Genomic DNA, 24,824 nt, shown 5'->3' on the forward strand with positions numbered 1-24,824 from the left:
TTTGCCACGTGCCGAAGCACCTGCCCGGCGGGACCCCTGCGTGTGGACAGTGTGGTCCGTCAGATCGGCTGCCGCCTCTCTCAGTTCGGACCCAGAGAAGTTACCCAAGACCAAAGCCCCGAAACTAAAAAACGGGAAAAAATACTTCTCAAAAACTGTGCCGGAGGACGCGATTTCATAATCCATTGTTTTGCAGATGTCAGAGAGATTGAAGTAAGCAAACAGGGGTCAAGGCGGCAGCTGCTTCGCTCCAGGATGTCACAAGGAGGTCAGAGGCTGGGGTTATTAGCAACTGACGTTATCTGCCCACGTGGTTCCCTCTTCGGGAGCTTAAAGTGCGAAAAACTGGTTTTTCTCCCAGACCCTCTTCCCTGTTCTACCCTACTATCTTTTTTTTTTAAATTAATACAAAGAGAACAGATTTCATATATTTCATAGATGCAATTCTAAGTAGATAACCATACCTCCCTCCCTCTCTTCCTCAATCCCCTCTACCTTCATTCCCTTCTTTATCTTTCCTTTAATTTTTGCAATAACATACTTTCAATTTACTTTATAATCACAGGATTAATGCGCTACTAACCACAATGCTCAATAAGTAAAAAATAGACACCTGTTGCATAGGAATATGGTCAAGGCCATAAACAACAGTCAAATCCTAAGGTGTCAGTTTCATTGTAATACTTTTTCTGTATATTAACTACTACATTTCAGGGAAAACATATGGTATTTATGTTTTGGGGACTGGCTTATTTCATGAAGTGTGATAGTCTCCAGTTGCATCCATTTTGTTGCGAAAGACAGGATTTCATTCTTTTTTATGGCTGAGTAATATTCCATCATGTATGTATATACCACATTTACTGTATCCAGTCATCGGTTGATGGGTATCTGGGTTGATTCCACATCAGCTACTGCGAGTTAAGTTTCTATAAACATGAGGGTACAGAAAACTCTTTCATCTGCTTGTTTCACTTCCTTGGGTAAGTTCCCAGGAGTGGGATGGCTGGGTCATATGGTAGATCTATTTTCAGATTTCTGAGGAATCTCCATACTGTCTTCTATATTGGTTGTACTAGTTACATTCCCACCAGTGACATATTACAGTACCCTTTTCTCCACATCCTCACCAGCATTTATGATTTTTTGATTTTTGGATGAGAGCCATTCTAAATGGGGTGAGGTAAAACCTCACTGTGGTTTTGATTTGCATTTCCCTGATGGCTAGTGACCCTGAGCATTTTTTCACGTATCCATTGGCCATTTGTAATTCATCCTTCTATCTTTTTTTTTTTTTAATTTTATGTTTGATGGATAGATAGGGGGGGGAGAGAGAGAGAGAGAGAGAAAGAGAGAGAGAGACTCTCCTATCCATTGGTTCACCCCACGATAGCCAGGGCTGGGCCAAGCCAAACCAGAGCTGAGAATTCAATCTTGGTCTCTCACAAAGGTGTCAGGGACCCAATTTCTTGAGCCACCATCTGCTTCCTTGCAGAGTTTGTGTGAGCAGAAAGCGGGAATTGGGAGTGGAACCCAGGCACACTGGTATGGGCTGTAAGTGTCCCAACCAGCAGCCCAACTGCTGTACGGAATGCCTGCTAGACACTGTACTCCACCATCTGGAAGGTTCCTTGAGCATTTGAAAGCAGAAGGTGAGTTACAGAAAGAAAATGGAATTTAAGAACAGGAGGAGAGGGGATACAACTAGGAAAAAAACTTGCTTTCATACCAGTCTTGTTTTCACTAACATTTCGTGGTGCTTTACCATGAGGAAACCTAAATTATTTGCATGAAAAACACTTTCACTGAACTGAAATGAGTAAGTATGCAGCAAAAAGCGGCTGTTGGATTTTTGGATGACTTTGTTCTTAATCAGAGAAATGATATTGAAACCCTTAGTGCTGCAGTTTTTGTAAACTTAATTACTTATGATCCTTTCATTTTATATTAAACGCCTAAAATAAAAATTGTCTTCGGCTTCCTTTAAAAATTTCCACCAGGCCAGGGAGATAATCGGTAAACTTGAGACTAGAGAATCATGCATTGCAACTTCCACTGTGGCTCTCTCCTTTGCAAGCCAGAGAAGTCACCGCTTTTCCTCCTTTGAATAGGGGAAATGAGACTGGCTAACGACGGGAGAGATTTTCAGGTGGAAGAGAGCAAGGGGGAAGGGCTCAACGAGGGTCTTTTATTTTGTTCTTGGTGTGGAAACAGGGCAGGTGCCGGGCGATCTCAGCAGTGTGGTTTCTGGGGCTGTGATGACAGAAAAAGCAGTTTCCTGGGGGTCCCCAAATGGCTGTGGAGAGGAGCTGCTGACACAGTCCCTCCTCTGCCGGCCTTCCCGTTTTTCCAGGAACGGCACAGTTCCCTTCTGGAGAACTTTGCCGTCTGCAATTCCAATTTCCTCTCCTCTGCCCTTTGCTCCTCCTGCTTCAAGGGAAGGGATGGGATTGCTCTGAAGGTGAAAGAGGACCCCACCTTGTATGGAAGGGTGGAAGGGCAGTGCGGTGTGCCCGGGGCACAGGGAGCAGCATACTTGCCTGTAGGTTCACGGTCAGGTTCACGGGCACAGGATCTGCAGATGGACAAAGGAGAGCTACCAGCAACTGACATTGCAGGAAAGATTTTGGGAAACTCTATCCTCAGGCGTTTCTAGTGTCAGTCATCTCTGAGCATTGCTTTAGGAATCATACCTACACGTAATATATTTATAGCTACTTTCTATGGGTTGAGAGCTTTCGACCAATGTCGTTCTTCTGAGACAGCATGGTATTATCAAGATTGCGAGATCTCGGGACTTTGTAGAATACTGAAAATGTGCTGATTTCTCTTGGTCTCTATCTTTTGTGTGGCTGATAACTCATGAGTTAGATTAATGTACCTTTTAAAAATCCTCTTTTCCCAGCCGGTACTGCAGCTCACTTGGCTAATCCTCTGCCTGTGGCGCCGGCACACCGGGTTCTAATCTTGGTTGGGGCGCCGGATTCTGTCCCAGTTGCACCTCTTCCAGTCCAGCCCTCTGCTGTGGCCCAGGAGGGCAGTGGAGGATGGCCCAAGTGCTTGGGTCCCTGCACCCACATGGGAGACCAGGAGGAAGCACCTGGCTCCTGGCCATGGATCGGCATAGTTCCAGCCATAGTGGCCATTTGGGGGGGTGAACCAACAGAAGGAAGACCTCTCTCTCTTTCTTTCTCTCTCTCTCTCTGTCTTTCTCTGTCTAACTCTGCCTGTCAACAAAAAAAGAAATCCTCTTTTCTGATTTCCGTATTGTGATACATTTCAACACCTATAGAAATGTAGCAGTCTTGGATTCTGTGTTATTCTACCACAGTGCATGTTGACAGAAACCCTCAGGTAGTCGACCTCCCCTCCTCTCACCTCTGACCTGTGTCCCAGGTGTGGTTGCATTTGCTTTCTCATGCGATGGCTGTGAAAATGTCCATGTTATAAGCTGTGAACTGGAGACAGAGATCTGGGCACTCTTTGGGTTCCACTTCTTTCATTTGCTTCTGGAACCCCAGTGCCTGCAGACCCTCCAACATAACTTTTCCAGGATGCTTTGAGAGAAACAAGGGCTCTCACAGTCACAGCGTTGAGGATGGAGACGTCTCTCTTCCCCATGGCTGCCCTTCTGGAGAGAAATGCTTACTCCTATCCTGATACCTTGTGCTCTAATAAAATGGCAAAATGAAGAAGCTATGATGTATCTCTAGGTCACTGGGCTTATGCCAGAGGACGTGGCCAATCTCATGGAAGGGGCAACTCTTGGTCTCATTGCAGGGTCATTCTCTCTCATCCTTTTCTCCTTGTGGATGGTGAAAGAACGTCCAACATTAAGGGGACAGAAAGTGATTGGAGGATCTTCCCTGCAAGGAAGCCAGTGGATCCCAAGGGAGGGTTGCAGAGAGGGTCTGTAGTTCATGGGAGGCATGTTAGGTGATGCTGAGAACAGAGCCCCATGTTGGTGGTGTCAGCATAAGGTGTTTGTCTCCGTCTAGTTTTCCTCCGTTGGGACAGAACTAAGAGCATGGGGTCCCCCTTTGTCTCCATATGCAGGCAGGGGGGGTGGTGTCCCTACCCTGAGCCAGCTGGGGCTTGTGCTGTCAGCCACACATAAGGAGTAGCCTGCATGTGAGCAGTGTGGTCCTGGTGTCAACTGTGGTGTCAACCCTGGGGCTGAGCAATCTATTTTTTTTTTATTTGACAGGCAGAGTTAGACAGTGAGAGAGAGAGAGAAAGGTCTTCCTTCCGTTGGTTCACCCCCCAAATGGCCACTATGGCTGGAACTATGCCTATCCGAAGCCAGGAGCCAAGTGCTTCCTCTTGGTCTCCTATGTGGGTGCAGGGCCCAAGCACTTGGGCCATCCTCCACTGCCCTCCCGGGCCACAGCAGAGCTGGACTGGAAGAGGAGCAACTGGGACTAGAACCGGCGCCCATATGGCATGCCGGCGCCGCAGGCGGAGGATTAACTAAGTGAGCCACAGCGCCGGCCCCGGGCTGAGCAATCTAAAAGGAGCAGAGTCCATTCTAATGCTGCCCACGAGGCCAACTTGGAAGGCAGACGATATAATCCGGCTCCCTTAAACTAGTTCAGGCTCAGCGAGAGGCAGAGTGTAGAAGCTAGGCATCATAATCATCATTATCATGTTAATAGTTGTTTGTTATTAATGTTAATAGTTAATTTGAGAAAGGAAACTTCACTCCCTCAAATCAAGAGTTCATGTCCTTTCTCAAAAATTGATTTCTGATTATCATCCTTTTAAAAACATTTTAATATTTATTGAGAGAACACATGCTGTGTATTTCATAGACCGATTCCAAGAATAGAAGGATACTTTTCTCCCTCCCTCCATCCTTTCTTTCTTCTTTTATTTCTTCTTTAGTCTGACCCTTGAATTGATGCCCCAGGAACGAGATAGACAAGGAAAGAGCTCCTTTTTTTCTTAGAAATTTCCATGAGAGTGAATGGAGATGCTCTGCAGCATGAATCCTTTAAGTGGTCGGTGGTAGAGAATCCTGGACAAGATGAAGGTGTGCAGGATTGTGTTATCAGAATTCACATACCATACCGCTGATGGCTCTGTAGCCATAATTCTTTAAGAGCAACACAGGTTATGTGTTATCATGTTTTTTTTTTTTAATCACATTCTTTTCTTTTCTAAAAAAATTTAATTTTAATTAGTTTTTAACAGATTCAACATGATTTATAGACACAATTCTCAGAACATAATAATATTCCCTCCCTCCCTCCCCCTTCTGTTCTCCCCCCCTTTCTCCCTTTCTTTTTTTTTTTAGTTTTTGAGATAATATATTTTAAAATTACAGCGCCATGAAAAGGCTTAATATTTTGCCTACAAAGAAGTTTAACAAGTAAAAAGCCAAAAGACTGATAGAAATATGGACAATGACTATAAACAAAAATTGAATGGAAAAATGACCATTTCACCCATATACAATAAATTTTAAAGTAATCGTAGGTAATTAAAATTATAGTAGTATAACATTCCTAACCATTGTTTTGACAAAGGTGTAAAACGGAGGTTTACAATACTATATTTGCAGCATTACTGATACAGACATTTCTTTCTTTTCTTTCTTTCTTGTTTGTTTCTTAAGTTGTATCTCCCACATATGAGTGAGAAGATGCAATATTTGTCTTTCTGGGTCTGGGCTTATTTCACTCAACAAGACATCCTCTAGTTGCATCCATTTTGCTGCAAGTGGTAGAATTTCACTCTTTTTTATAGCTAAATAATATTCCACTGCGTATGTATACCACATTTTCTTTATCCATTCATCTGATGATGGACACCCTGGTTGGTTACAATTTTTGGCTATTGTGAGCAGTGCTGCTAGGAACAAGGTGGTACAGGTGTCTCTTTGATACATTGTGTTCAAGTCTTTAGGGTTTATACCCAGTAGTGGTAAGTGGGATTGCTGGATCACATGGCCAGTCTATTTCTAGTTTTTAAAGAAATCTCCACAGTGTTTTCCACAGTGGTTGAACTAATTTATATTCCCACCAACAGTGTGCAAGTGTCCCCCTTTGTCCACATCCTCACCAGCATTTGTTACTCTCTGTGTTTTGGATTTTAGCCATTTTGACAAGGGTGAGGTGATACCTCACTGTGGTTTTGATTTGCATTTCCCTAATGGCTAGTGATGTTGAGCATTTTTTCATATATTTGTTGGCCATTTGTATTTTTTCTTTTGAGAACTCTCTATTGAAGTCCTTTGGTTGTTTCTTTGTTGTTGAATTTTTTGAGTTGCTGATATGGTCAGAATTTTAATCCTTTCTCAGACAAGTGGTTTGCAAATATTTTTTCCCATTCTTTTGGATGTCTCTTCACTCTATTGATCATTTCCTTTGGTGTGCAAAAGCTTCTGAGTTAATATAGTCCCATTTGTTTAGTTTTGCTTTGGTTGTCTGTGATTTGGGAGTCTTGTTCAGGAAGGTCTCCCTTGGAGTGTTTTCCCTACAATTTTTTTCAGCAACTTCATAGTCTCAGGTCTTAAATTTTGATCTTTGATCCATCTTGAGTTGATTTCTGTATATTCTACATATGTACATCCAGTTTTGCTAGCATCATTTGTTGAAGAAATTATCCTTACTCAACTCTATATTCTGAGCACTTTTTTCAAATATCAGTTGGCTGTATGTATGTGGATTAATTTCTGGGCTCTCTGTTCTGTCCCATTGATCTATGCATTGGTTTTTATGCCGATACCAAGTTGTTTTAATTACTATAGCTTTGCAGCGTGCTTTGAAGTCACATATTGTGATGCCTTTCACTTGACTTTTCTTGCTCAGTATCACTTTGGCTATTCGTGGTTTTTTTTTTTTTGTTCTTTGTTCTATTGATGTAGTTTATTGGGTTTATTTATTTGCATATGTTGAACCACCCTTGCATTTCTGCGATAAATCCCACTCTTTTTGATGTGGTTTTGCATTTGATTTGCTAGTTTTGTTGAGAATCTTTTAATCTGTGTTCATTAAAGATATATATCTGTAGTTTCTTTTTTTAGCAAGTCTTTGTTTGATTTTGGTATCAAAGTAACGCTGCTCTCATAAAAAGAGTTTGGCTGAATTTCATCCTGTTCATATTTTGGAGCAGTTTGAAGATTATTGGGTTACTTCCTCTTTGAATGTTTTGTAGAATTCAGTAGTAAAGCCATCAGGTCCCAGACTTTTTCTTAATGGAAGACTTTTGATTACTGCTTCAGCTGACACCACTGACATACAAAGAATCATAAGAAACTACTATGAAGAACTATATGTTACTAAACTGGAAAACCTTGAATAATTGGTTAAATTCCTGAATCCATATAACCTACCAAGATTAAAGCAAGAAGATATACATAATCTAAACAGTTCTTCATAGTAGTTTCTTATGATTCTTTGTATGTCAGTGGTGTCAGTTATGATGTCTCATTTTTCATCTCTAACTTTATTTATTTGAGGTTTTTCTCTTTTTTTCTTTGTTAGTCTGGTTAGAGGTTTGTCTATTTTATTTATCTTCTCAAAAACAAACTTTTTGTTTTTTTTTTTTATGTTTTGTGTATTTTTTGGTTTCAATTTCATTTATTTCTGCTCTGATCCTTATTATTTCTTGCCTCCTGCTAATTTTGGATTTGGTTTGTTCTTGTTTTCAAGTCTTCAAGATGCATCATTGGATATTTAATTTGACACATTTATCTTTTTTGTAAATGTAAGCTAACACTATAAACTTCCCTCTTAATACTGTTTTTGCTGTATCCCATAGGTTTTGGTATGTCGTGTTTTTGTTTTCATTTATTTCATGAACTTTTTTGATTAGATTTTTGATTTCTTCAATGGCCCATTCATCATTCAATAGCAATTTGTTTAATTTCCAAGTATTTATGAGTGACCCATTGTTTTTCTTGTTGGTTTCTAGTTTTATTTCTTTATGGTCTGAGAAGATACGTGGTATGATTTCAATCTGCTTAAATTTGCTGAGACTTGATTTGTGGGCTAATATGTGGGCTATCATAGAAAACGTTCCATGTGCTGACGGGAAGAGTGTGTATTCTGTGGCTGTTGGGAGAAATGTCCTTGAATGTCTGTTTGGTCTATTTGCTCTGTAGTATGTTTCTTTTTTTTTCTTTTATTTTTATTTATTTATTTTTTTGACAGGCAGAGTGAACAGTGAGAGAGAGAGACAGAGAGAAAGGTCTTCCTTTTGCCGTTGGTTCACCCTCCAATGGCTGCCGTGGCCGGCACGCTGTGGCCGGCGCTGGTCTCCCATGGGGTGCAGGGCCCAAGGACTTGGGCCATCCTCCACTGCACTTCCCGGGCCACAGCAGAGAGCTGGCCTGGAAGAGGGGCAACCGGGACAGAATCCGGTGCCCTGACCGGGACTAGAACCCGGTGTGCCGGTGCCGCAAGGTGGAGGATTAGCCTAGTGAGCCGCAGCGCCGGCCTGTAGTATGTTTCTGATGTATCTTTATTGAGCTTTTGTATGGATAATTTGTTGATGAGAGTGGGGTGTTGAAGTCACCCACTGTTAATGTATTGGAGTCTATTTCTCTCTTTAGGTCTAATACTATTTTCTATATATCTGGGTGGTCTTGTGCTGGGTATGTGTATGTTTACGCTTATTATGTCTTCTTGCTGAATTTAACCTTTTATCAAAATATAATGTCATTATTTATATCTTTTCTACAGTTTTTGATTTAAAGTCTGTTTTATCTGATATCAGGATAGCCATACCTGCTTGCTTAGCATTTCCATCTGCCTGGTGTATCTTTTCCCACCCCTTCATTTTCAGTCTGTGTATATCTTTGTTTGTGAAGTGAGTTTCTTGTAGGCAGCACAGAGTCAGGTCTGGTTTTTTTTATCCATTCAGCCAAGCCAAGTCTTTCGATTGATTAATTTAATCCATTTACATTTAAGTTAGTATTAATAGATAAGAACTCGGAACCTGTCATTTTGTTGATTGGATAATGATTCTAACTGCTCTATTAGTGAATTTGGTGGTATCTTGTGTTTCAAAATGTTTACTTTTTAAAATTTATTTGAAAGGCAGAGTTATAGAGATGGGGGGGATATTTTTCATCCACTGGTTCACTTCCCAGATAGCCACAATGGCTGAGGTTACACCAGGAAAAGCCAGGAGCCTGGAGCTTCTTCCGGGTCTGCCACATAGGTTCAGGGGCCCAAGCACTTGGGCCATCCTCCACTGCCTTCCCAGGCACAATAGCAGAGAGTTGGATCAGAATTGGAGCAGCCAGGACTCGAACTAGTGCCCATACAGGATGCTGGCACCGCAGGTGGGACTTAGCCAGCTATTCTACAACACTGGCCCTCATGATGTTTATTTATACTGCAGGATACCCTTTAGAATATCTTGTAAGGCTGATCTGGTAGTGGTGAATTCTCTGATTTTGCTTACATAAAAAATATTTCTCCTTCACTTTTAAAGGGTGTCTTCATAGGATATGATATTCTTGGCTGGAAGTTTTTTTCCTTTTAAGGCTTTTGACTATATCTTTCCACTCTCTTCCACTGAGAAGTCAGATGTTAATCTAATTGTTTTTCCTTTATATGGAACTTGACACTTCTCTTACTGCCTTTAGGATTCTCTCCTTGTCTTTCAGTTTTGACAGTTTAAAGATAGTATGTCTTGGCAAAGACCTTTTTTGGTCGAATCTACTTGGGGTTCTTTGAGCTTCCTGAATGTGGATATCCATGTCTCTTTCAACAACTGGGACATTTTCAACTATTATTTCATTTAGCACGTTCTCAATGGCTTTTTCCTTTTCTTCTCCGTCAGGAATGGCTATAATACAAATATTTGGTCATTTAATTTTATCACCTATTTTGCATAGACTTTCTTCTTCTTTTTAATTCTTTTCTCTTTATTTTTTGTCTGGTTGGGCTATTTCAAAATTCTTGTCCTCAAGGTCAGAATTTCTTTCTTCCACCTAGTCTATTGTACTATTAAAGCTCTCAATTGTTTTTTTTTTTTTTTATTTCACTGGTTGAAGATTTCATTCCCCCAAATTTCTATTTGGTTCTTCTTAATGAGTTCTATCTCCTTAGCAATGTTTTCTTTCATGTTACTCATTGATTTCATTTCTTTAATCTGTCTGTCCATCTTGCACCTGATTGAGTTTCCTTACGATCATTATTTTGAATCCTCTGTAATTTCATAGATTTCCTTCAGTTCAGTATCTAATTCTGGAGGAGCATTTTGTCTCCCTCCATTGCTATCTGCCTATCTGGTATATTAGTCCCTTCTTCTTTACGGAGCAGATTTTATTGTAAAAGAGTTTATGTTTCAGCTGGAATATGGGGCATCTCTTGGCTTGTTGCTTTGGCTTTGGTTCTAAGTGAGCCCAGGTTTGTAGACTCTGATTGCTTTTGTCTTAATCAGTGTCAGCTGTGTCTTTAAGTATACAGTGGTGTAGTCTGCTGCAGTGCATAGGGATAGAAGTGTGGCTATGAGATGGATAGGGGTTTCCTTGGGTGTATATCTTCGAACCACAGAGTTCAGTGTCAGTCTCCCTGGTGAATGTGATAGCCGGAGCCTTTTTCTTGGTGCTGAAGGGGACAGAGATGGCTGTGCCCTTGACTGACTGGTAAGCCAGGCCTTATGGCATCAATTGCTGCAGCTCTAGGACTGTGTGATGTGGATGGACACTTCCTCAGTTCCTGCTAGGAGAGTCCAACTGATGCTGCGGCTTTTAATACCAACAGCTCTGGTCCTAGGAGTAGGGGATGTGAGCTGAACTTTGCTCCAGTCCTACAGGGTGACTATAGGTATACAGGGGATTTTTCTTTGGATGGTATGAGTCCAGAGAGGAGGAACGCAGGTGGATTCTTCCCTCTGTCCACTAGGTGGTTTCTTGTGGCACTGAGAAATTTAGACGGAATTGTTGTAGTCCTGGTGTTGCAGGATGTAGCAGGGTGATTACCCGGATCCCCCAGGGTGGGAGTGGGTTATTTTTGAATGGGCTGTTCCTGCCGTTAGCCCCCAGAAGCTAAGGTGAGTCCCCCTTGCTCACGTGCAGTGTGCGAGTGTAGCTCTGGGGCCAATTCCCCCAAGCCCCCTTACCTACAGGATGCTGAGGATCTGTCCTTTGCCCCACATGTTGCCCTCACTCTGACTACGATGCTGGGAGAAGCGGAACGGAGGTGCTGCATGGCTTTTTGCTGCCGCGTCGGGCACTCTGTGCATGTGGGAGAGGGGAGGAAGGGAAAGCAACACGGCTTCCCTGCTCCAAGCCTGGCAGCTGCTCAGGTTCTCCACGCCAAAATGTGAAAGTCAGTGGGTGACTGTGGAATTCCCTCTCCACTTAAACTGTGAGTGGTGGGGCGTGTTGGGGTTTCCTTCCACCTTGGCTTGGTAAGATGGCAGCTCAGGGCTGTCAACTGGCTGTGCCACGTGGGTGGCTGCAGCAGTGTCTATGTCTTCTCTCCTCTTGTCCCATGGGATCTTCATCGGTAGTTTTTTTTTTTTTTTTTAATTTTTCCACTTCTTTGCTAAAAATTTCTGTCAGACCCCTGGAAATGTAGTTCTTTTTATTTTTTTAAAAGATTTATTTATTTATTTATTTATTTTTAAACTTTTATTTAATGAATATAAATTTCCAAAGTATAGTTTATGGATTACAATGGCTCCCCGCCCCCCATATCTTCCCTCCCACCTGCAACACTCCCCTCTCCTGCTCCCTCTTCCCTTCCATTCAAAGATGTATTTATTTGGCAATGGTTAAATGGTTCCGATGGTTCACTCCCCAATTGGCCGCAACAGCCGGAACTGCGCCAATCCAAAGCCAGGAGCCAGGAGCCAGGAGCTTCTTCTGGGTCTCCCATGCGGGTGCAGGGGCCCAAGGATTTGGGCCATCTTCTACTGCTTTCCCAGGCCATAGCAGAGAGCTGGATCAGAACAGGAGCAGCCGGGTCTCGAACCAGTGCCCATATAGGATGCCGGTGCTTCAGGCCAGGGAGTAAACCCACTGCGCCACAGTGCCGGCCCTGGGAAACACAGTTCTTCCTTTGTTCTTTTCATATCATGGAGCAGCTTAAGTTAGTGTGGATATACCCTACCCAGCCATCTTGGATCCTTTACACTCTTTAAAAAAGTAATTAACCTTTCATGCATGGATAACAACTCTGCCATACATTTTATACAGTATAGCAAATAAATTGTAGTAGGTGCATACTAATTCTTTAGACAGTAAGCAGTACAACATCATTAAAGGCAATAGAGTATAAGTTTAGCTAAGGCCCCACTTCAAGGTGGACTTGGGAAACGGTGGTTAAATTACCATATTAAAAAAAATCAAATTTCTTGAGATAAAGCTTCCATCAATCCAGTATTTGCAACCTCTGTTAAATGTAAGTACTGAATTAGCAGATTGTGCACAGCGCTCAGCCTCTTGGCTACTTTTGCTTGTAAAGCATAGACTTCTCACGTGAATAAGACTTCTCGGTATGACTAAGAGTGTTCCCAGCATACAAGCTCACCTTTTATAGCAGTTCTGCTTGCCAAAATGTTTGATAGTGTTGAAGTGTAAAGGAGATACAGATAATAAATCCATAAAATTAAAGGCTTCTCAATGGCATGGCAAATTTTCTCAAATTGCCAATGAATGGATGTGATTTATTTGAAATGTAAGCTTTTAAAAGTGCTACACATCGGATATTGTGGCAAATATAAGGACACAGGCGTGGTTGAGGAAGTTGAGGCTGTAGTTTTATAGAGTAATTATATACATTTAAAAGTTGGAAAATGCCCCTAGATTAAAAAAAAAAAACCTAATGCATTTTATTTTACCATTTAGGGGAAATGGTACAAATTTATTATAGCCTTGATTTCTGAGATGGTCAATATTGAGATAGAGTCATATTTTAGTTTCTATGAATTAATTTAAAGCCAGTTAGGAGTACTAAGATTGCCTCATTCTTTTAAAAATTGTACTTTCCTGGTTTATGAACCAATTACTTTTTTTTTTTTTTTTAAAGCAATGCACTTACAAATCAGGACTAACAAGTGTCAGTGGAGTCAGGCTGTCTGGCAAAAATAAAAAAGAGCAGTGTTTTGGAAACTGACATTTTGTGGTTTAGGCTGTCTTTTAAGACACACCGGAAGTTAATTAAAATGTACTTTTTTTTTTTCTTGTAAAGTTTATTTTATGTTCCTTGAGTTACTTGCTTACTGGCAGATGCCAGAAAATTCCTCAATCCCTGGTCCTAATTGAAAAATAACTCTTCAATCTGGGCAGAGCGCACAGACATTTCAAATATCTCTTTTTAGTTGGATTAAAGGGTTTGCAATGTAAATATCTTGATTTGGAAGAAATGTGAGGAATTTCAAGGTTTCCAGCCTTAAAACCATGAACGAGAGAGTTGGCCATGCCAAGTTCATTGCTCCCATTCTTTTGGAACTCAAGGGGTGTGGTCTAGACTTTTATGCCCATCAGCCACATCCAGGGGTTATAGATGTATCATCTGAGTGTATCCTCATTTTCAAAGCATGCGTATTAGTTAATATCTTGATTCCTTTAGGGAACTTCAGCTTACTTTGATCAGCAAATCTCAGGGCCTATATTTTTCCTGGTTTCCAGGCACTTAGACATCAGCCCTGTAAGGAGAACACTGGTGGTGGTGATTGCTATCTGCATACGGGGGTGGGTTGCCAGCAGTTCTGTCTCACTGTGCACCTTGAATGTTTTGATGTGGCTGAATTGATATTTGCATTTGTTATTTCTAGCACAAGCTTAGCCTAGACTTCTGTCAAAAGGAATCAACCTGTGTTATAACAATGTACCCATTGCAGAGGAAGTTCAAGGGATCACAAAAGATTTTTTGCAAAGGTTTCTTTCCCATTTCTTTTCTTCTCCAAAGTTCGTATTACATCCCAGGGTGCATGAATGGATAATAAAATTGGTAATAAACTGGGGTTGCCTCTGAGGAGGACTTCATTCATTTTTTTAAAGATTTATTTTATTTATTTGAAAGACAGAGTTACAGAGGTAGAGACACAGAGAGAGGTCTTCCATCTGCTGGTTCACCCCCAGATGGCCACTACAGCCGGAGCTGTGCCTATCTGAAGCCAGGAGCCAGGAGCTTCCTCCGGGTCTCCCACATGGGTACAGGAGTCTAAGGACTTGGGCCATCTTCTACTGCTATCCCAGGCCACAGCAGAGAGCTGGATCAGAAGAGGAGCAACCGGGACTCGAACTGGCGCCCATATGGGATGCTGGTGCTTCAGACCGGGGCTTTAGCCTGCGGTGCCACAGCATCAATCCCAGCTTCATTCATTTTGCAAAGGAACACTACTGTGTGATCTTGGACAAAATGTACTACATCCAAGTCTCGAGTTTTCTTGTCTGTCAAATGGGAAGATACCTACAAAGGTGATGGCCCAAGTACTTAGGCCCCTGCCACCTGCGTGGAAGATTCTGCTGAAGTTCTTAGCTCCTGGCTTCAGCCTGGCCAACACCTGGCTGTTGACACCATTTAAAGGGTGAGCCAGTGGGTGGAAGATCTCTCTCTCTCTCTCTCTCTTTCTCCCTCTCTCACTGCCTTTAGAATGAGTGAATGAAAAAAACAAGTGAATGAATAAATAAACAAAATGAAATTTGTAAAAGAAAAAGAAGCATTGTTGGTTTAAAACTACGTTCTAGGAGCCCCTCCTCAGCTAGAGAAGTACAATTTAATTGCTTACTTCTGACTATATACCCAAAAGAAGAGGCATCAGGGCAGCACTGAATCCTCCCATGTTCACTGCAGCATTAGTCACAGAGCCCAGATGAGAAGCAGCCCACGTGTCCATCAACAGATGCATGAATAAAGAAAACGTGGAATATTACTCGGCCTCAAAAAAGGAAGCCCTGCTATGTGTGACCCCATGGAAGAACTCAGAAGGTGCAAGGCTAAGTGAAATAAGCCAGAGCCAGAAAGGCAAATGCTGCCTGATTCTGCTTGCTTGAGAGATTTTTAGCAGTGAAACTTACAGAAGCAGAGAATACAATGGCGGTTGCCTGTAGCTGGGAGGTTGGAGGAGACGGGAATTGCTGTTCAATGGGTATAAAGTTGTGGCTATGTTAACTGCATGCACTCACGAGACCTGCTGTAAAATGTAGTGTCCACGTAATATCAGCAACAACATGGTATTGAGCACCTCAGTTTGTTAAGGGGAATATCGTATGGTCTGTGTCGCTACTGCAAAAACCTGAAGACAAGTGGAGTCCACAGAAACTGGGAGGGGCTGGGTGTGTTCACTACATTGATTATGGTGACGGCAGCAGGCATGTGTGCATATCCTCAAACTCATCAAATATCTGCTGACATTGATAGATCAAATGTGTGTAAGTAGAGCATTTGGATAAAAAAATAGCGAGAGCTGGGTGTGGTTCACTAATTGTGACAAATAGACTAACATGGGATGTGAATAATAGGCGAAGTTGGGTGAGGACAGGTGTATGGGAACTCTTTGTAACACTACCTCCCATTTTTTTGTATAAATTTAAAACTATTCTGAGAAAAAATGTTTTTAAAAAATGAGAATAAAAACCCAAGCCCTTAATTTATTTAAATCTGGGCTCACTAACAACTTTGTAGAAGGCACTTGATTTTTATACCATCAAAGTCATTTTTACCTGCCCCACTTCATTTTTTTTGGTACTGTTTTGAGATATGCATACACTTGCTGACACATGCTTCGTCCAGATTCTTTGCTTCCCCAGTAGGCAAGTTCAGACTTACAAGGCAAGAGTCCAGTGGAAAGTACCGGAACTGAAAAAAGAATATTTGCCTAACCACCCACACCGCTGAATTTCTTGGAATCTGTGTGTGTATAAGATGATATCCTATGTACACACATGGAAACTTTGCCTTTCAGCAAACCAAGTCTGATTCTACAAGGAAGTTACAAAACAAAGGTACAGGACTCATGCTAGACCTGCTTTCAAGAATTATTAGGCTGGCCGGCGCCGTGGCTCACTAGGCTAATCCTCCACCTGTGGTGCCGGCACCCCGGGTTCTAGTCCCGGTCGGGGCGCCGGATTCTGTCCCAGTTGCCCCTCTTCCAGGCCAGCTCTCTGCTGTGGCCCGGGAGTGCAGTGGAGGATGGCCCAAGTGCTTGGGCCCTCCACCCGCATGGGAGACCAGGAGGAAGCACCTGGCTCCTGGCTTCGGATCAGCGCGGTGCGCTGGCCACAGTGCACCGGCTGCAGCATGCCGGTCGCGGCGGCCATTGGAGGGTGAACCAAGGGCAAAAGGAAGACCTTTCTCTCTGTCTCTCTCTCTCACTGTCCACTCTGCCTGTCAAAAAAAAAAAAAAAAAAAAAAAAAAAGAATTATTAGGCTACTTCACGAAATTGTGAGCTGTCCTACCTCAAGCACTGAGCCAGCTGTGGAACTTGCCTTTGCAACCTCAGTTTTTGGTGAAGGTCACAAAACCCTTCTTTGTAAGAAAACGAGTGTACAATAACTAAGAACTATAGAAATAAAACCAGTCTTTTAGTTTGTGTTGGCACTTTCCTTCTTTTTCCTGCTCAGTAACTTTCCTTATTCCATCCTGAACTGAAACTATTTTTGCTAAAGCTATTTTTAAGTAAAGATTTTTAAAATTTATTTGAAAGGCAGAGTGACAGAGGAGACACACACACACAGAGATGCACATATGTGTGCCCACACACACACATACATGGAAGGAAAGATGAGAGAGAGAGAGAGAGAGAGAGAGAGAGAGAGAGAGAGAGATTGGTTTTTCCACCCACTGATTCACTCCCCCAATGCCTGCAATACCCAGGCTGAACCCAGGAGCCCAGTCTCCTGTATGGGTGGCAGGGACCCAAGTACGTGGGCTGATGTCACCAGCTGCCTTCCTAGGTGCATTTGGGGAAGCTGGATGGGAAGTGTGGAGTAGCCGGGACTCCATCATGCATATTCCCTGAGATGGGAAGTCAGCATCCCTAGCAGGAGCCACTTGGCCTGCTGTACCGCAATGCCTGCCCCTGCTAACGCTGTTTTTCACCTGTGACTTAACTGGGCCTGGGTTGTTTGGGGCACATTGTCCCTGATCATCTTATGACATGAGCCAAGTGAACCATTTCCTCCATGAGAATTGCAGCTGCTGACTACCATGTCACCACTCTCGTGTTCCCCTTGGAGCCTTCCTGAGCACTCTCTAAAGTCTCTGTGACTCTTTTTTTATTTTACTTATTTCTTCACTGTCATCTTTTGTGTGTGCATACATTCCCTGGGCAACTGCATCACAGCCATGAATAAAGGTACCATGTAGATACCGATGAATCCCAAATCTCACTCTCCAGTTCCATCTGGCTGCCTGCTCTGGAGAGCTGCACCAGGTTTTATTGACATTCTAAACTTAAAGTGCCCCAAGCACACAGCACATTCACGTGTTCTTTTATCACTGCTCCGCTTAAGCCATCTTCTCTTACTGTATTTTCTATCTCACAGCACCACCAGTTGTCATGGAAACCATGAAAATATATATATTTTTAAAGATTTATTTATTTGAAAGGAGGAAAGAGAAAGAGAGAAAGAAATAGAGAGAGAGAGATGTTTTTCCATGCATCCTTCCATCCACTGATTTACTCCCTAAATGCCCTCAACACCTGAGGCTGGGCCAGGCCAAAGCCAGAAGCCAGGAACTCCAACCAGGTCTCCCACATGGGTGGAAGGGGCCCAAGCTCTTGGGCCATCATCCACTGCCTCCCAGGAGCATTAGCAGGGAGCTGCGTCAGAATTATGGAGTAGCCAGGACTCGAACCAGGCACCCTGATATGGGATGCAGGCATCCCAAGTAGTGTCTTAATCTGCTGTGCCAAGTGGGTGGCCCTGCGCTGAAATGTTTATTAGTGAGCCTGTGTCTCTTTCCTGCAGGACCTTTGCCCATGTTCTTTCTCTGCCTAGAACATTCTCGATACCCCCTCATGTAGCTAACTCTTCTGTGTCCTGTGTGTCTCATGTGAAGTGCAAATTCCTCGTCCAATGCCTCTCAGGTATATTTTTCACAAGCTGTCTCACAACTGACTTTTCCTTCGTAGAACTCACTGCAGCCTGGAGTCATTCTCACACTTGAGTGAGTGGCTTCTTGGTGGCTCTCAAGACCTTCCAGTCCCAATCAGCCACCACATCCTTCTGCTTCTATGATATCCCCTACCTGCCATCACCATCCCCAGTGGTACTCCTAGGAGGAGGCCCTCAGCATCCCTTGCTTGTTCTCAGCCCCGACCTCATCCACCCAACTATCAGCCTCATAACTTCCTTAGACACATCTGTGACAGGTGCACTCCCCTCTCCTGGACTCCTTAATGGCTTCCAAACTTCTCTAATAATTAATCCAAATTCCTTAACCCAGTCTCCAGGTTCACAACAAGCTTATCCTGACCTCTATTTCCAATATCAGCTTTTTTCTTTATTCACCCTGTGATTCAGTAACTGCAGAAGTCTGCTGTACCCAAGAAGTACCATCATCTTTTCATTTTTCTGTTGGTTCCCTCTGCTCTTTGGAACTCCTCTGTCATCTGTGTCCAGGGCTCTAGCATTTCTGTGACTCCAGGCTGTTTAAATAACAAAATCCTTATTTTGACAGGTTATTACCCACTAACCCACCGGTGCAACTGTTGAATGATGAGCAGAGGCATAGTTTGGTGGTGAATTCACCCTCTGACTTTAGACTGTTCCTTCTTCTCAGCTCCAGGTCCCTGGTTTCATTTTCCAATTGACGTTCTCAATGTGCTCCCAATCATTTATTACCAATGCTATGCTGATGGTGTCTGGGCCATCTTTCCTGTATCTCTTCAGCACTTCTCCAACTGTGGCTGTGAAGAGATTGGTGGTAAATATCCTCTTATCACCTATGTTGATCTTATTTGACCCTGATTTCTTGCTCGTTGGCTATACCCTGGCAATGAAGCACATTTCTTGATTTATTCATGTACCTCCTCGTGCTTAAGAAATTTGTCTTAGAGGGGCTGGGCTGGAAGACAACTCAGGTAGCCTCCTCCACACCTAAAATCAAGCCTTTTCATTGCCCTGGCCAAGGTTCCTCCCTGATTTTGGTTTGTCACTCTGAAAATCTCACTTAAGGGCCATTGGGGCAGCTACATGTTCCGCCTCCTCCAAACATTTGCCTGTAGTTCTTCCCAGATCCTTAGCCACCAGGTCCTTAGCCAAAACTCTACTCCTGCTAGAATGTTTTAGACTTCATGAACTTAAGCCTAGTAAAGGAAGTCTAAATAGAAAAGATATCTCCAAATTAACGCATGCATGATTCAAGAATCATCAGCTTTTGTGGTTCTAAATGTGGTGTTAGGAGTCTTCAGATGATTTTTCCAATATACCTTTTGACAATTGTTTTGGCAAAAAGTTATTGATTCCACAATGTCCGACCCCAGATGATATAGGAAGAGGTGCATGTCAGATTATTTAAGCTGACGATTTGTATATGTGGCTAACAGCAAAGCAGGTACTGGGTCCCCTGGAGAACCAGAGGAAGAGAAAGAGCTTTCCAGGATTCAGTGAGGATACTTCTGTAGTTATTAGTGTGGAGAGGATTCCCTCCGTGGAGCTTAGCTGGATGAAATTTGAAGCCACTCTAATATGATATGGTAGAGTAAAATATTGTCACCATCTGCCATTTTTTGAGCTATTTGTCTGTAATCTATTTAGGCTTTCTTCCATTCATTTCTGAAAAAGCGAAGAGGAAAATAAGATCTGTATTTAGATTCATGGTGATTATCAAATGAAAAAATCCTTTGTTCAGAGAAGCAGAGCTTGCTATCATGCTGAGAGAAATGTTTCCTCTGTATACGTTTATAAAAATACCACAGTATAGGCCGGCGCCGCGGCTCACTAGGCTAATCCTCCGCCTAGCGGCGCCGGCACACAGGGTTCTAGTCCCGGTCGGGGCGCCGGATTCTGTCCCGGTTGCCCCTCTTCCAGGCCAGCTCTCTGCTGTGGCCAGGGAGTGCAGTGGAGGATGGCCCAGGTGCTTGGGCCCTGCACCCCATGGGAGACCAGGAAAAGCACCTGGCTCCTGGCTCCTGCCATCGGATCAGCGCGGTGCGCCGGCCGCAGCGCACAGGCCGCGGCGGCCATTGGAGGGTGAACCAACGGCAAAGGAAGACCTTTCTCTCTGTCTCTCTCTCTCACTGTCCACTCTGCCTGTCAAAAAAAATAAAATAAAAAAATAATAATAAAAAAATACCACAGTATAATGTAGTGGATAAGTGTAGTGTACATATAATGTATACAACCTACGGCTTTCCTCTAGCAGGCACAAACTTGCTAAGATTCATGTAACTTTCTTCATAAGGTTCTTCAAGGGAGTCTGTGGAATTCAATTCAGTGAAAGAAAGCCCATAAGGCATCAGAAAGGGAGTGTATGTGTATGGTTCTGATGAACTTGCAGCAAGCATAACATTTTCTGGACTTTTTTTTTTTTTTTTTACAAAATAGGTAGACATTACCAAAGCTGTTTAGGAAATGTGTTTATAGCAAAATTACATGGAAAACACAGGGGTTTTTGAGGAACACATGTCTTTATCAGCTAGTTAAGCAAAATGATATAGTTAATTGCATATAGATTATTGGAAGCAATAAAATATATAAGAATATCCTTGTAATAATGATAGGTTGCCTGTGGATGATTCACATGGATAGGTTGAACTCAAGTAGATCTATTTCCACATGTTGATTCATCCTCTATTTTAGTCTGAGTGTCTGGATTAGTCTTGCTAAGCAAAGCGGCTGAGTTTGTCTTTGCAAGACCTTTTATGACCTAGTTCCAATTCAAGTCCCACCATCCCTGAACATTCTTTCCCCTCTTTATTTATAGATATGGTTTACATTGCACCACATACCTATCTGTGTATTTTTTGTGCTTTAATTGTTAGTTTCAAGTACACATTTCTGCTATAGTTGGGAACTTATCCCAATATGAGTACAATTCAATAATACAGAAGTTTCCAACCTATGCATTATATAGTTAAAGCTGAAACTTAAGGCCAACACTCGCGTACTTTATCTGGAAACCTAATAATCTTTTCTTCTAAAAATGTTTCATTTATAATTTTACTTGAAAGATAGAAATTTCCTATCTGCTGGTTCACTGCCCAAATGCCCACCACAGCTGGGACCGGGCCATGTTGAATCCAAGAACAGAGCACTCAGCCCAGGTCTCCCATTTGGGTGACAAGGACCCAACTATTTGAAGCATCACCTGTTGTTTCCCAGGGTGTGCATTAGCAGGAAGGTGGCGAGAATGGAGGTGAGATTTGATGATATGGTACACTGGCATCCCAAGCAGCATTTTAACTGCTATGCCAACCCCTCCCCTTTTCTTTTTACATAAGAACATGATGTTTTCTAAGCAATGCATATTTACTCAAGACTGAGTGAGCCTTAAGAAATCAGGTCAAGGTTGTAGAGTTTTATTGAGATATTGAATATTTCAGTTTCAGCTTTGCTCAAAAAGGGGAATACTTGAGCACATGTCTGCAGCTCTGTGCAATGCTGTGTCTGCTGATAGTTTTCAGTGTGAGGTTTTATCTAATATAGTTCCATTACTGTTTTTTTTTACTACAATACATAACTAGAATGTCATTTTCCTTGCATCTATGTTTTCTACTAGTCTACACTTCATGTAACTCATTTATTATTCAAAGTTGTCTACAATATTTCCTTTGTGGGTTCTGATAGTTTCGAATTTCCATATTCCAGGTTCTGTACACAGATATTTTAAAGGGGCATCACTTCCTCCATGAAGATTCCCTATCTCTGTCCTGGAATTTAGCTTATCAGTGAAATTACAGTTCTGTGCAATGACCCTGCTAACTGTTCTGCATGGAAACATGAAACCTTATTTATGATAATGAGATTTGACTTGTCTTCTTTCTCTCACTTTTAATAATATCATAATGTTGATGCATCTGAATGTGATTAGCGTAAGCAGTCTTAACAAATGTCTTACTGTACCAGAAAACATGGATTAGAATTTAAATTATTATTGTTTTTCCAGACATTGCATTTTGGGGCCAGGCCAAATGGATTTCTGGTGCTTGGACTATGCTAATCAATATAATTGTGGATGAATGTTTTCAAGATTAACTCTATGACTAGATTTTTCTGTCTTAATGATGAGCATTTTTCCTCTTTGGTGTCTGTTGGAATGGGAACATTATTTCTCGTAGAACACTGGAGGATAAAACTAGAGAACTGCAAGTGAAAAGAATTCCTTTCCCTTACGTCATTTGTTTTCCCTTTATTCCTCCTCTGCAGAAGAAGAATGGAAGATGGGGCAATTCTGCTCCCCCTCCTTCACCTACTTGTGGAGAGTGGGGAATTGAGTCAAAAGAGAAGGCTCTACTTTCCCACTCATGAATTGTTCATGGGAAGTGAAGACTGAAAATGGGTAGTCCTGGACTGATTGCCAAAGGAATATTAATTCCAAAAGAACTTGGGCAGCAAAACTGAATAACCAACAATTGAGTTGTGTTTGACCAAAGCTGTGTCCTAATTTTATAGGCATAGGATACTGATGGGCCTTTGTTTCTATTTTTAAATGTTCTGTCTCAGGAAGCTTCATCCTGATGCTTTTTTTTTTTTTAAGATTTATTTATTTATTTGAAAGACAGAGTTACAGAGAGAGGTAGAGACAGAGAGAGAGAGAGAGAGAGAGAGAGAGGTCTTCCATCCGCTGGTTCACTCCCCAATTGGCCACCATAGCCGAAGTTGTGCTGATCCAAAGCCAGGAGCCAGGAACTTCTTCTGGGTCTTCCATGTGGGAGCAGGGGTCCGAGGACTTGGGCCATCTTCTACTTCTATCCCAGGCCATAGCAGAGAGCTGGATTGGAAGTAGAGCAACCAGGACTGGAACCAGCACCCATATGGGATGCCAGCACTGCAGGTGGCGGCTTAACCCGTTACGCCACAGCGCCGGCCCCCATTCTGATACATTTTTAAAAATATTTATTTATTTATTTGAAAATCAGAGTTACAGAGAGGGAGAGGCAGAGGGAAAGAGGGCGGGAGGAAGAGAGAGAGAGAGAGAATCTTGTATCCACTGTTTCACTCCTCAGATAGCTGCAATGGCCAGGGCTGGACCAGACTGAAGCCAGGAGCTTCTTCTATGTCTCCCACATGGGTGACAGGGACCCAAACACCTGGGCCATCTTCCATGCCTTTTCCTAGGCCATTCGCTGGGAGCTGGATTGGAAGTGGAGCAGCCAGGACACAAACCGGTCCCATATGGGATGCCCCCTACACCACAAGGTAGGCCCCCTAAGGGACATTGTTTTTTTTTTTTCAATAACAAAACCTTCTTTCAGAGGACTGGAACCTAAATCCTTGAGTGCCTTAAGGAAACCCCTAAGAAAATTAGACAACAGCCTATGGCTGGGCTCTGACTGGTCGAGTGCTTGGGTGAATTTTCTAACTACAGCTCTGCTTCCTCATCCCGTGCCATCTCAGCTAAGAGATGGGTTGGTTTGCACTGGGAATTAAATCCTGAGGTTTACTGCCTCTTACCTGGACATCAGAGCTCTTCAATATCAAACTGCCGGGCAGCTTGAGTAATTTGCAAATGTCTGCAGATTTTACAGTGTGTCCAGCTGGGCCTAGCTTTATTCCTGGACCTCATCATTGCAGAGATGGCACAGAACGCTGTCCAGAATTTATTGCCAGGTCCTGTCGTTTTGTGCATGTAATCTCATTAATGAAAGCAGATGCTTCATTATACATTTGTTTTCTGTGTAGGTTATTTATTTTTTTTTTTTTATTTTTTTTTTATTTTTTTTTTATTTTTTTTTTATCTTTTATTTAATGAATATAAATTTCCAAAGTACGTCTCATGGGTTACAATGGCTTTCCCCCCCATACCGTCCCTCCCACCCACCACCCTCCCCTTTCCCACTCCCTCTCCCCTTCCATTCACATCAAGATTCATTTTCGATTATTTTAGTATACAGAAGATCAGCTTAGTATACCTTAAGTAAGGATCTGTGTAGGTTATTTATTATAGACATTGAGAAATCTAAATTATGTGTATGTATGAGTCTACGCTTGCATTGGTGTCTTTATATATTCGTATATCAAAGAGAAAGGAAGGAAGGAAGGAAGGAAGGAAGGAAGGAAGGAAGGAAGGAAGGAAGGAAGGAAGGAAAGAAGGAAGGGCAGATGGACTGACCATGGAGCAGCATGTGCCTTGAAAATTAATGAGCTGCAACAGATGAATGCATGATTTAGAAATCATAAAAATTATACTCTGAGGTTTAATTTGTTTAATAATCTGTCTTATCATATTTATAAATCAGGCATATTAATAGAATCATGCACACTTAACCTTGGGGGATATGTTCATTCTAGGAAATGTATTGTTGTGTGAATGTCATAAAGTGAACATACACAAACTAAGATGGTTATGATATCACCAGGCCAAACGATCTTATGTGACTATCATTATACATATGATCTAGTGTTTCTAGAAAACTCATTAGGCATTTCATGACTGTAGAACATCGAGCTGACTTAAAAATGTATGCTAACTATCCTCCATTAGACACATGCCTGAAGTTGAACATCTATTATACACTGGATCCTTGTTATAGCATAATGCAGGGAACTATTTGTAATTTACTCATGTGTATATAATACTAGAATTAGTGTATAATAAGACAGATCTTAGAAATAATGTAAATAGGCTGATATGCTTGTGGTAACACTGGTGAAATGATGTGGTTGCATAGGAACATTTTTGAGATGGATCCTAGGGCTGCATCTAGATTAGGGAACAAGATCTCTGTGATGGATTATTTATGTCTG

The 24,824-nt window shown here is 42.2% G+C and overlaps 1 long non-coding RNA gene across 1 annotated transcript in view; it reads left to right on the forward strand.

Annotated features, from left to right (window-relative positions):
* LOC138845849 (uncharacterized) overlaps positions 1–23,280 on the forward strand; it is a 126,581-nt gene extending 103,301 nt beyond the window's left edge. The window contains exon 3 of the long non-coding RNA XR_016222442.1: positions 23,196–23,280. This is a non-coding gene — a long non-coding RNA (uncharacterized LOC138845849). The remainder of the gene's footprint in view (positions 1–23,195) is intronic.
* The last annotated feature ends 1,544 nt before the right edge of the window (positions 23,281–24,824 follow it).

The sequence above is a fragment of the Oryctolagus cuniculus genome, chromosome 16 (assembly GCF_051225735.1).
Source record: "Oryctolagus cuniculus isolate XC-2025 breed Fujian yellow rabbit chromosome 16, ASM5122573v1, whole genome shotgun sequence".
NCBI classification, from domain to species: Eukaryota; Metazoa; Chordata; class Mammalia; order Lagomorpha; family Leporidae; genus Oryctolagus; species Oryctolagus cuniculus.